Raw genomic sequence first — 12652 nt, 5'->3', positions numbered from 1 at the left:
TACTTTTATGACAAACAGCAATATCTAAAAACAATGTACAAGATTAGGATCTGATCAATTAGACACAAACATGTTCATGTACAGTGGATGAGTTTCATCTCTGGCCCATTCAGCCATATATTTTTCCACAAGTGTTTAGACCCACTAAGTGAAAAACTTAAAATACACATTAATTCATATAGAACCAACTTCAAGCAAAGACAAAATTACTTGTTAGGGTCATGGAACTTTGGTTTCAAGAGGAACTCTAATGACTAGGAGCTCACTAGTGTGAAGAGGCTTTTGAGATGATTGAGGTTTTTAACCTATCTCAATGCCCCCTACCAAATAATTAAAAACCCACAAAGTTGCACCAGTAAAAATAAATCAAAATGCATTTGCCTCCTTTGAGGTGGTAGAATGGCAATTTTAGATAGATGTAGTGAGGGTCAAATAAACATATCACGATTAGAAAAACAAGAGTTTAGGGAGAGTAGTAAGTATTTCAAAAAGAAAACTTATTTGCAAAAATGGATATATCTACACGTCTCTAAATATTTTTTCCATTTTCCTAAACCACCCTATACACAAGCTATTACAATTCGCATGTTTATAAAACCAACCATAGATATTCAAAAAGAAAACATATTGACAAGTTTCATATCAAAAACTTAAAATTCTGGTCAAAGATTTTAATTTTTTTGTCATCCTTATTTTCCAGTTTCCCCGCCTCTACTGAATCATGTAATGAATAAGAACACCTTCTTCTTTTCACGATGAGAAAATGTCTGTAAGTGCTTCTCGACAGTCATGTAAAAAGTTGTAAGTCCAACTAAATTAAAGGTTGACCCATAACATTATTTTGGATAAATGCCAGCTCTAATCGATCCATGTCTAGTTAAGAACTTTCAGCTAACAAGTTATGAACCGACATTTTATCATTTTTTTTTTTACAATATGCACTCAGATCAATTACAAAGGCGAAATTAAATTTCTTACTTCACTGCATTTGTGATGACATCAAATGGGTCTGATCCAGCTGCCATAAAAACTAAATGGCTCCCTTCGAATCCTTCAACGGACGGATCCCCTGCATTGTACCACTAATCAATTGCCAATTTACTTAGATCTCAATTCTTAGTGATGTGGCTATATCTTTTTTATTGTAATGTGCTCTTTAAATTAACTCACTTTTTTTTAAAAATTATTTTTATTAGTGAGATCCACAAAACATTATTTCGGGGCATAGTTTTTGTCTTAAGAAGTCTAAAAATAACAACCATGGGAATACCACTCAATGTGTTACACTCAGACAACATGGGAATAGTGTACAAGAACTGCCATACTTATTCGTTTGTGTTAGTTTTATTCCACAAATTTTTATGATCCAAGTATTAAAATTTTAAAGAGGAAGGAACAAGGGAGCAAAAGCATGTTAAATTTCAAGTCATAGAGGCCAACCTTTTTAAATAAAAAATGATATAGATGCAAATCAAAGAATACACCCGATTTCCTCTTTTATGATGATTAAATCTAAAGTTAAAATTGACATACCAGAGAACACTCTAACAAATTGAGCTGGAGAGTCATAATCATCACAGAAAAACTCGACCTCTACACCTCTATGCAATTTTAGTGGTGGAGAATGTGAGAGGCCTCTAAAACATGAGAGCTCCTTTAATGCTTAAGTGGGTGACGCTAAACCTTGGACTTTCATCATAGACGACTACTTGACAGGAACGACTGCACCAACCTGACTGCATAATTCCACAACTGCCGGAGCACGTCCATAAAAGTCCTATTCCTTATCAAAGAGCACTAAAGTCAAATTAACGAAAATTAACGAAATCAAAACCTCTAGAACTTCTATTCTCATCCTTCATAATAACTCCACTAGAATGTCTTATATATACATCCTTGTGTTACAATATCTTAAACCACTTAAATTAATATTGTGAGACTAAACAAAGGGCTGCTAGTTATAGATACAGATTACCTACATTAATCATTTCGCATCATCTTCAAAATAAATTATATCAAATCACCTATTTTTAAAATCAATAAGTAGGTTCTTTTAAATATAAAAAATGTCACATATTGACAGCAAGAATGCCAATCTTAATCTTAAAAAAATAGGTCAACATTGGCTCTCCCATATAATTAATTTAAATTAACCAGTTACTTGGAAAATAAGCAGGGATGTGTTGATCTTCAGTAAAATTGGAAATGAGCATTGGATCTTTTAATTGAATAATTTAAAATAATGTTCAACAGTCAATAAAAAAAGGGCGTAAAATCAAATGCCAAGAAAATTCTAACAGAAAGCTTGTGTAATCAATTAAAACCAATTCTAATAATCAAATAAACATTCAAGAAAGAAAAAACAAATCAAACAAAAAGAACAGAACAACAATCAAATTCAATCAACAAATGGGATGAACAAACAATCAAAGATTTGCAGCATATAAGAAAAGAGTTCAGATATCTACCAAACCTGATTATTCATGTCTGGAAATATGAAACAATTGACTTTATAGATATATCATCCCAAATGGAAACAATACAAAACTAAAAAGATATCAGCTGTAAATAGAAGCCAATCAAATTCGAAATTCCCCAAGGGTACCTGCTCCAATCCAAAGGCTCAAATCAGTTAGATCATTCTAAACCAATCATGGAAACGCTCAAATCCAAAGGCTTAAAATGAGCGATCAGGATGGAATTTGACTTTTTCAGGTTCATTTTTAAAGTGGACCCGAAAAGCTCATTTTCGAAGGAAAATGGGAGTTGGGTTCCAACTAAACTTCATGGACTATATAATTTTGACACGTTCCATCTTAATAAACACTAGACATAATTTCTCACTAAAATTCTCAAAACGGGACAAATATTTTAGGGTAAAACTAATGTACACTGTCAAGGCGTAACCAACATGAAACCATCAAGGCGTAACTATCAACATAGCTCAGGGCATGATTTTCGATGTCCGCAACATATTGCAGATTTTTCTTTGGGTTGTATGCCAGGACCTATGAGAAAAACATACAAATTCAAGGTTTCTAGCTTTAACCAACATGAAAACAAGCATAAAAAGGTGAGTCTGTCTTCGATACACACGCATGCATCATCGACTAGAAGCAAGTACTCTGATAAAGGAAACCGTCGATAAGTTAGGAGTTACCTGAGGGTGATTGAAGGTGGCATCATCAAAGGTACCATTTTTTAAGCCTTCCTCTCCAGTACTCCCAATTTGGACTATAAGATTTCCATTTAGGTCTGTTACTACCTAACCTCCAAAAAAGAAAAGACATCAATGAAATAGGCTTTGCGACCTAGCCTCATGAAACTTGCAGCAAGAGGAACTCTAGGGAGTTTTTTTTTTTTTAGATAGACCAAAAAAATTTATTCAAAATGAGGAAATGGTAGGGGAAAAAATACCAACCAAACAGCACACACTACTACTACGAAGAACAAACAAAATCCTTGAAAAAACTTTAAAGGTTTGATCTAGGGCCTCCGAAACATTTAAAACTTATTTTTTTTGTTACTATTTTCATCTTTTCTTCTCAAGGTAGCCTTGGAAAAAACTTGAAAAAGTTAGAAACAATAAGCATAGGGAGATATATAAGTGACAAATGAGAAAAATTAAGTGTTTTGTCCACATGTACATCAAAATCCCATGAGCTTCCCGTTAAATTTTCCTGCTCATTTTGCAAGAAAAATTAAAAATCGTAATCTCAAAAGATATAGTGAGATTTTCTGAAATGTTCGAGATATTTTTAAGAAAGCTTATAAGGCATTTGTTCGAACTATACTTTGTTAAAATATATTCTAAAGACAGGGAAAATGTATACATTAAATCAAAAATAAAAGTGAAAATACATACAATGCGGTTATGACTACTGTCTGAAATAAACAGCCTATTGTTCAAGACATCAACTGCCAGCTTTCCCGGAAACTTCAACGGAGAAGTCAATATGCAAGGATCGCTATCCTTCTCCAAAGACAATGGAATAGGAGTGTTGTCTAAGATTTTCTTTTCACCATAAAACAAAACAGCTGCCTCCACTAAATAGTCAAGATCCTGAAAAAACAACACAATTTTTTTTACTTTTTTTTATTTTCTTGGCAAGGGAAATCAACTAATAGACATGCACATGGCAGGGGAAATCAACTAATAGACATGCACATGGTGAAGCCCACAAAGGAAACTAAACACAGTTGATGTGCAACGCTCTCTATGGTGCATCTATCTTCATGAAATTATTTTTTATGAGAAAAAAAAGATTTTGTTAAAGAACTGTTCATCAAGTTTCCAAAATTTTGACATAATGGGTGAGTGATGTCATAGCGCAGCACTGCATTGCGAATGGCTTCTAGGTCCTTCTCATTATCAAACTTTACAGAAATTCCCCAAGGGTACCTGCTCCAAAAATGTACAAATGGTTGCAATGACTTTATAGACCATCATGAGCAAGCTGAACAAAGACTCCTCTAAAAGAAAGACAATTAAATGGATAACCACATTGGCATATCAACACCACAGCCCTCTAGATTTCATATCCAAAAAAAAATAAAAATTAAATTGGGTTTCAACCAAGGTTTTAAAAATGGATGGCTACGGAACTCCTAAATTTTGTCTTCAACAATCCTGAAGAATTGGATCATGTTTTTTGATGCCACAAATAAGGCTTTAATGATGATCATCATCATCCTCGTCATAGTAGTCATCATCATTATAATCATTGATTTGAATCATAGATGGGTTTGACCCACAACCTGAATCCAGATAAAAATATGCCAGCATATATTTTTTCCTTTCTTTTATAAAAAAGACAATTATAGAGATAGTCCACCTTAGAGGTTGGTCATCTTGGCACTAATCTAACTCTGTGAACCACCTCACCCACAACAATTGCAATTTTACAATCCCAAACTCCAGTTAGAGAAATTATATGACGTAATCAAATATAACCACTTAATTGCTATAACAATTAAGTTATATGGTTCAATCAACAACATTCAGATTGGTGTATCTATGGAAAGGGACAAATGATGTTTAGTGGGGTTTATGCACTATGTTAAGAAGGCAGAACCATACCAAACATTTATAGACTAACCCTGCTTAGTGTGTCTAAGATAAGAAGATCCAACTGTCCAACTCCAGTCTTTGATATAACTGCAGAACCAGAATTGCCCTTATTAAAGAAGATAACGTGAGTATTGACGATTGCTCCTTAAACAACAACAACTGTACTTAGTCCAACAACCAGCTGTTCCTCCAGTTGCATATATAATTACCATATATCTAACACTAATCATAAAAGGGAATTATAAAATATATGACTGACTCATGAAACCATTGGCTGTAACCACCTTCAGCTTGCTGCCATTCCTTTGCACTCACTCAAGCACACACATGTGCCACCTTTCATTCCATTTGACACCTCCTGCTATCAATACATTAAGCAAAAAAAAAACAAACATTTTTGTTTCCATTTCATCGACTTTTCACACCCATCATACTGCCAGCACCACAAACACTGCTACCTCATTTATGTGTTTTAAGCAATAGCAGCAGCCAAGTCACTGGCATTTCACTCATTTATGTGTATATATGATTGACACATCAACCTTAAATATGTTTCGAAAATATGCTAATTCATGTAACTATAGAGACAATACATCAAGTAACAGAAGTAACACACAAACAAAGCCAAACAAACAAGAAACAATACACCATTTTCAATTAACAAGAAGAACAAAATAACAATCAAATTCAAATCAAACAATAAGAACAGAACAACAATCAAATTCAATCAACAAATGGGACGAACAAACAATCAAGTAAAATAAAAAAACAAATCAAACTAAAGATTTTGTTGTTGCATAGAACAACTGTTTGGAATCTATAATAGCTCAGGCAGTGAAACTAGAGAACACGACTGATGTATGCATGCTTGCAGGCTAACCTGATACTCCTGGAAGTAAATAAATCCTGTGCAAATGTTGAAGAAGGTCCAAGCAATCTGAAACATTGGAACAATAAGAATGGCATTGAACAGCAACAATCCTTCATTCAATCTTGCCATCTGTGGAAATAGGGAAAAAAATAAAATTACAAGCGTTGAAGATCACAATTTTCCACATGGTTGAGGCATTGGAAGTAATATATCTCAAAACATGACAAACAAATTACAGCATAAGTTGTTACCTAAAATCCAGTTGTACCAAGGAATAAAAGTAGCGTGAAGTATGTGAACCAACTATGCAACTCATAGCCGCTGGACATTGTTAATCTTAGGAGGTTAGACCTGAGACTGTCCATATATATAAAGCATCACTGAATGTGCTATAGTAAACTTAAAGCAGCAAAAGAGATATAAGTTTCATTACCACTATGAACTAATACTTCAGTAGAAAAATAATGAATAAAAACTATAGTATAGGCATTATTTCACCAAGTATGCTAGAACTTACGTACTGGTCTATGTAGCTTATAGAGTTTTTTTTCTCTCTCAATAAACAGAAGCAATAACTTAGTATGAAGCAAAGCAAACTTGAATTATATAAAAGGTAAAATGAATTATTTTTGAAGGAAAGTCAAAACACTTTTTTTTATAAGTAAAATGAATTATATAAAAGGCAGGTTGAGATGACCTGCAAGGATTACATGGTTGAGAAGAAGAGAACTATTCTATACAACAAACCCAGCCCCATCTACCAAAAATGTCCACACAAAAAACACCCTTAAACACCTTGAAAATTTTACACAGCAAAAAATAGAAACCCAGAATAGAATTAGAAGAACCTAGTATATGATTTTTTTTTTCTTTTTTCTTTTTTCTTTTTTCTTTTTCTTTTTCTTATAATGATTCATCTTTTTCTCGGGCTTAGACCCGTAGCTCAATTGGTTTGACATATTGCAAAACAACTTAGAGGTCGTGGGTTCAAGTCCAGCTTAGCCATAAAAAACGATTCATCTTTTTCTTTTGTCCTCTTTTCTCAAATTTTCAGAAAACTACATGCTGCAAATCATAAAGAACCTACATATATGAAATGGGTGATCAACTTAAATCAAATGCTTTAAGTTGGAAAGTTGACCCCAAGTAGTAAGCATAGACCCACCGAAACTATTGTTCGCCAGATTCCAATTTTCATTAAGTACTATAGACCTACAAATTGCATACTTGAGAAATGAACCATTGACCCACAACAATTGCAATTTTACAATGTAAATGAACTTAGTTTTAATATCAGCCAACACATTTCAAAGCAAACAAAATTTACTCAGTTAAAAAGAAGTATCTTCCATTAAGTACAAGAAATGCTACTACATCAGGAAGAAAACTTACAACTTAACCAAGAACTTCAGTTTGATAATTGAAGGTGAAAGAGTTCCAGGAAATCCATTTGATGCCAAACTCCTATCATCATCCCAAACTATTTCCACCACCCAAGAAAAGATCAGTCAGTGGCATCTTACCCAATTTTTCTATTTCTGAAAATTACAGGAAAAAGAAAGATTTGTATCAACCAAATGCTACGAGATTGCATAAAAATATAAATAATTTAACATTTTTTCTAAGTGAAATTGAAGTTATGACAGCAAATGTAAATGAACAAACTGTAAATGTAAATGTAAGTAGTACCATTCGATTCCACCAAATTTCACATTTTGATACAAAACCCAAATGCATACCTTCTGTACTTACCGCTTGGAACAACAACTACCAAATTTTTTAGGTATGGAGCTTTTGATACTCTCCATGACTTCACATCACTATGATTTGCCTATGTATGGGATTGTAAAGTATTTTCTAAGTTGAATGTCCTAACTAGAATGAATAAAACAGAACACTTATGCTCTGTTTGGAAAAGTTGTATGTAAAATTGCTGATGCTGAATTAAGTTGTTGTTGCTGTTGCTGAAACAACTTGCTGAATTGAGTGTATTGTTTGGTAACATATTGTTTAATTGTGCTGTTAAGATGTTAAATTGTTTGATAACTTGTTGTCTAGAATTTGTTGGATGAAATTAAAAATAATAATAATAAACGATTATTTATCTTATATAAGTAATAATATGTTAATAATAAGTATAAACATAAGATTTAATATTAAAAAATAAAAAATAAAAAATGAATTCATTAAACTTAGATTAGGTTTTTTAATCATCCTAGTCAAGAAAGTCCAAAACACCATCAAAATTATAAAAGAAAAACATGAAAAGAAACACAAAAGAGGAAATTTACAACAAAAAAAATGACCATCCAAAAAAGTCTGAATCAAGAAATCAGAGAAAAACCTATCAAATTCTTGAATTATAATTTTATAATATCTTGTTCAAGAAGACCCAAACAACCATCAAAGGGGTCGTAGATAATAATATGACTATGATTATACTAGAGAAACACTAACTTATTACATCCACTTTCTTAAATTATTTATCACGCCCCAATTAAAGATTAATACACGTTTCAAACATTACAAAGGTTTAGCTCAAATTATAATCTCAACATTAAAAAACATTATAACACTTGTTGAATTGTTGTTTAAAAATATGATTAGGCTCTTAAAATCCTAAACCCAAAAAATAGAAATCTAACAAAAAAAAAAGTGAATTTATATTGGCACCCCAACTTTTACTTATTTTAAACCATTCACTTATTTTCTTTATCACAGAAATCCTTCTTCTAAAAGGCCACATGAAATTATTCTTCACCATGCACACACCAAATTTTAATCCCAATCCTTTGGAATAATATTTTGACAAACAATATCGGTTGCATCATCCAACTTCAACGGGATTTATTTAACTAGAAACTCAAAATCATTCCATTTCCAATCTTAGAATTCATAATAGATTTATAAGAACATTAAACAAACAGAATCTGAAATATTTAGCCCTAAGGGTTGTCATCATGTTCATCATATAACACTTAATCAGAACCATCAAAATATCACAATCGAATCTCATTCTATGCACCTCACTCTATAATCTTCACTACCATCAAAGGTCTACAAAAAAATACATCTTCCAAATTTCAAACTTTTTGAAAAAGTAAACTCAATTATTTCCTTTTCAATCCCAAAACTAAAAAATGTTGCTAAAAGTCATTCAAGAAAGTGAATATGAAATTTAATCCTTTAGTTGGAGACCTAGACAAAAATAATATCGATCACATCTGCCAAATTTCAAACTTATTGAAAAGGTAAACTCAATTATTTCATTTTCGATCCCAAAACTCAAAAATATTGTTAAAAGCCATTCAAGAAAGTGAATATGAAATTTAAAGTAATGTAAAGTCCGCAAATCCTATCCTTTGTGTGATTCTTATTCAATTTCGATGTTAATCTTTCCAAGTTTTCAAGTGTCATGGATCTCACTCGTGTCTATGCTTGATTTTTATAAATGATGGTATATTATTGCTATCTTTAAGAGAGTGACCCTACATGAAGCATTCTTCCCTTTCTCACCATCCAATCCTTTTGATGCATGTTAATTTGTTATATATGCACAAATTTCTTTCCTTAAGTCACCATTTCTCCTCAAACCAATTTACATTTATTCTAACCCCAAAGGGTTGTCCTAGTGGAAAGTCTAGCCTAGACAAGCTCCTCAGGAAGGGTAGGTCAAGTGTTCGAAACCCCACGAAGCAATGAATTCCTTGGGGCCACCCCCTTCAGGGTCCCGTTCACCTTTAACTCAACTAGTTGCACGTATGACTTTCTGAGGGAGTGGTGCATGTGACCATGGGATTAGTCTCACCCGAAGGGTGGGGATACCTACGATAAGCAAAAAATAATATATAGATAGATAGATAGATAGATAGGATTAGGATCCATGTACACACATATCTACTCATATATCTACAACGTGTTTTGCCTTATGTGGGCTAAAATTTTTGGATTGAGCTGATTTTTGGTGAGGATGATCTCTATGACGAGAAGATCATCCCCACCAAAAATCAGTTAATTCTAAAACTTCTAACCCCATATTTATGAGTTGAAGAATTGTGGACTGTCCATTTTTTGTAAATCACTTTTGATGAGATTACAAATTTTGGATTGAGCTGATTTTCGGTGAGGATGATCTCCTCAATCCGAAACTTTTAGCCACATAGGACAAAACTCGTTGTAGATATGTGTACACGGAACCCAACCCATATATATATACATTTATTTAGAATTGTAATTAGTCCTTCTGTAAGTGATCATGACTTTTTCTCCCACCAAATCAAAATGTCTATTCTTTCAAGACTAGCTTTTTCTGATTTACTCCCTTGAGTTTCTCCCTATTCGGATTTTTTAATCAATTCCTTTAGGACTTTTAGTTCAACTGGAAAAGTTAGCTAGCACAACATCGTAGTAAAATACAGATCTAGGTAACATAGCTTCCTTTTTTTGTATGTTATAAGACTAAATAGGTTATAGTAAATGGCCTTAAATATATGAGATGCATTCATAATTCAATTTTCAATTAATTGATCATAGACTAATAATTCTCAAGGTAGAAACTAATTATTAAGTATTTGATAAAACAACAAAGAAATACGTCTATTACTTTATTGTAGATACCTGTAATCTCCCTTTTTTCTTTAAAGATCATCATTCAACCTCATGAAATTCTGAGTCCTCCCTCCAAATGCCCATCAGATTCCTCATCACACCACCATTCCTCACTTTTTATTCTTCTAAAAGCTACTCGACTCCTTGACCATGATGTACCAAATATAGCAGTCTGACTCTGATCAATAAGGAAGTAAATAAAAGAAATTAGAAACCAACCTATCTATCTGACTCTAATAGGTAGGAGTAATGAAACAAGGGAAGGAGTTGCATCTCACCATTTCCACATCGATCAAGAATCACAGGCTTAGAACCTGATACAAAATCGATCACCTGATTCCTTTCTGGATAGATACTAGTAGGATAGGATAGGATATGATACTAACCATCATCTTAGCTTCTGCCACAAGACCCAAACATTAATCATCAAAGAGTTTAGAGAGGTGAAAAAAAACTACAAATTTATAGAAAGAACAAAGTTATTGGACATAAATACCTTTCAATGGTGAGCGCAACCATGTGGAACAGGATCTGAAAGTTTACTTCAGCCAATGTTTGGTTAATCTAAAAGTTAAATATGTTCTTGATAGTTGAATAATAGCTATAGTGAACAACTTCTTGGTTGATATGAAGTTGCACTTTTAACCATCAAGTGGTAGACCAAATGTCCCCAAAAGAAGCATAGAGTAGATATCCAACAAATTTAAGGGAGAAGATTACATATCCTATGAGAGTCATTTTCCTGAAAGAGGTTGTGTTTGGGTAGGGGGGGTCTTTGTTTGTATGGGTGGGTGGGTCAATGGTTTGCGTTCTGATACAAAAGAGGCATAATATTTTTACAATTCAATTAAAATAGTTATGCTTCTTTAAAAATAGCTATAACCATGAAACAGATTTTAGACAATTCGTTGTAGTTCATGAATACCAAAAGAAGGCACTGTTTCATGTATGGTTTTACAACATCATACCTTCATTTATTAGAAGAAAGTTCAACATTGAAGACAAACCACCAATGGATAAATAGTAACACAACTTTTTGGTTGCACCATTTTTGGACAACGTCACATCTAAAATACAAAACCGTGAAGGTTGATAATTGAGCATTCCTAAAAACCTAGAAGTACCTTAGTCAATTGTACTTCTTCAACAACTCAATGGCTATGTAGTTAATGTGAAGAAAGATGAAATCCAAAATTCTAGAACTTTGCTTCTCAAATAGTATAAAAACAAACTAGCCCAAGACTCACAACCAAGAAGAAAAACAATTAAAAGGATGAAAAAGAAAAATATTAATTTAATTTAAGGAAATTTTACAAGTTGGAAATGAGATCTCCACTTGCATAAGGTATGAAATTTGGAGTGTTGATGGTTTCTTACTCACTTTCTCTTTTCTCAAGGGCTATTTCAAGGACTTGGTGGTGAATCGGATTCCCTACACGTACATATAGGTGGTGGAGGAAATTTATAGCATGTGAGAATGCTTGTTCAAGAGGGTTCAACATAGAAAACGAATTTGCCACACATTCTTGTGCGACAAGAGATGCAACATTATACTCCGCCCCTATCATAGAAAGGGACACCAAAATATTACTTCATGCTACACCATGCACATGCCGATCCACATGAGAAAGTGACATGGTATGAACAACACGTGAAGTGGTACCCATACAAAATTACATAAATACCCTCACTACATCCTACAAAATAAAATAAGAAAATAAAAATAAGATTTCTAGAAAATTCACTTTAAAATTTAACAGTTAAGAAGACCTAATTAAACAGAAACAAAGATTATTTTTTTGTTTGATAGGTATAGCGTTAGTAGTTAGCAAATGAAATTGGACTCTAGGGCAAATTGAAACAAAGATAAAACACCAAAAACAAAAAGAATTCAGCTGCAGTACATACCCTTAGAAGAAGAGATAAAAAGAATTGGGACTAACATATAACAAGATGTGCAGTATAGTTAATAATTGAGACCTCAATGGGTAAAAGTACATTGGAGTAGGAAAAAAAAAACAAGTAATATTTAAAATAAAAATCCAGAGTGAAATAATTGATGTGAACAACATTGCAAGAAAGAACCCAGTGACATTATTATA

At 32.8% G+C, this 12652-nt stretch overlaps 2 long non-coding RNA genes across 2 annotated transcripts; both read right to left on the bottom strand.

Annotated features, from left to right (window-relative positions):
• Positions 1-1477: 1477 nt before the first annotated feature.
• On the bottom strand, positions 1478-3775 carry LOC147388387 (uncharacterized). Its single transcript, XR_015171569.1, has 2 exons — positions 3161-3775; positions 1478-1783 (listed from the first exon to the last, which is right to left on the bottom strand). It is a non-coding gene; the product is annotated as an uncharacterized LOC147388387 (long non-coding RNA).
• Positions 3776-4274: 499 nt separating this feature from the next.
• On the bottom strand, positions 4275-6779 carry LOC147388386 (uncharacterized). Its single transcript, XR_015171570.1, has 2 exons — positions 5952-6779; positions 4275-4402 (listed from the first exon to the last, which is right to left on the bottom strand). It is a non-coding gene; the product is annotated as an uncharacterized LOC147388386 (long non-coding RNA).
• Positions 6780-12652: the final 5873 nt, after the last annotated feature.

This window comes from Akebia trifoliata, chromosome 13 (assembly GCF_017979445.1).
Source record: "Akebia trifoliata isolate Shusen 1 chromosome 13, ASM1797944v1, whole genome shotgun sequence".
Classification (NCBI taxonomy): Eukaryota; Viridiplantae; Streptophyta; class Magnoliopsida; order Ranunculales; family Lardizabalaceae; genus Akebia; species Akebia trifoliata.
This window is presented reverse-complemented; position numbering and strand designations above follow the sequence as displayed.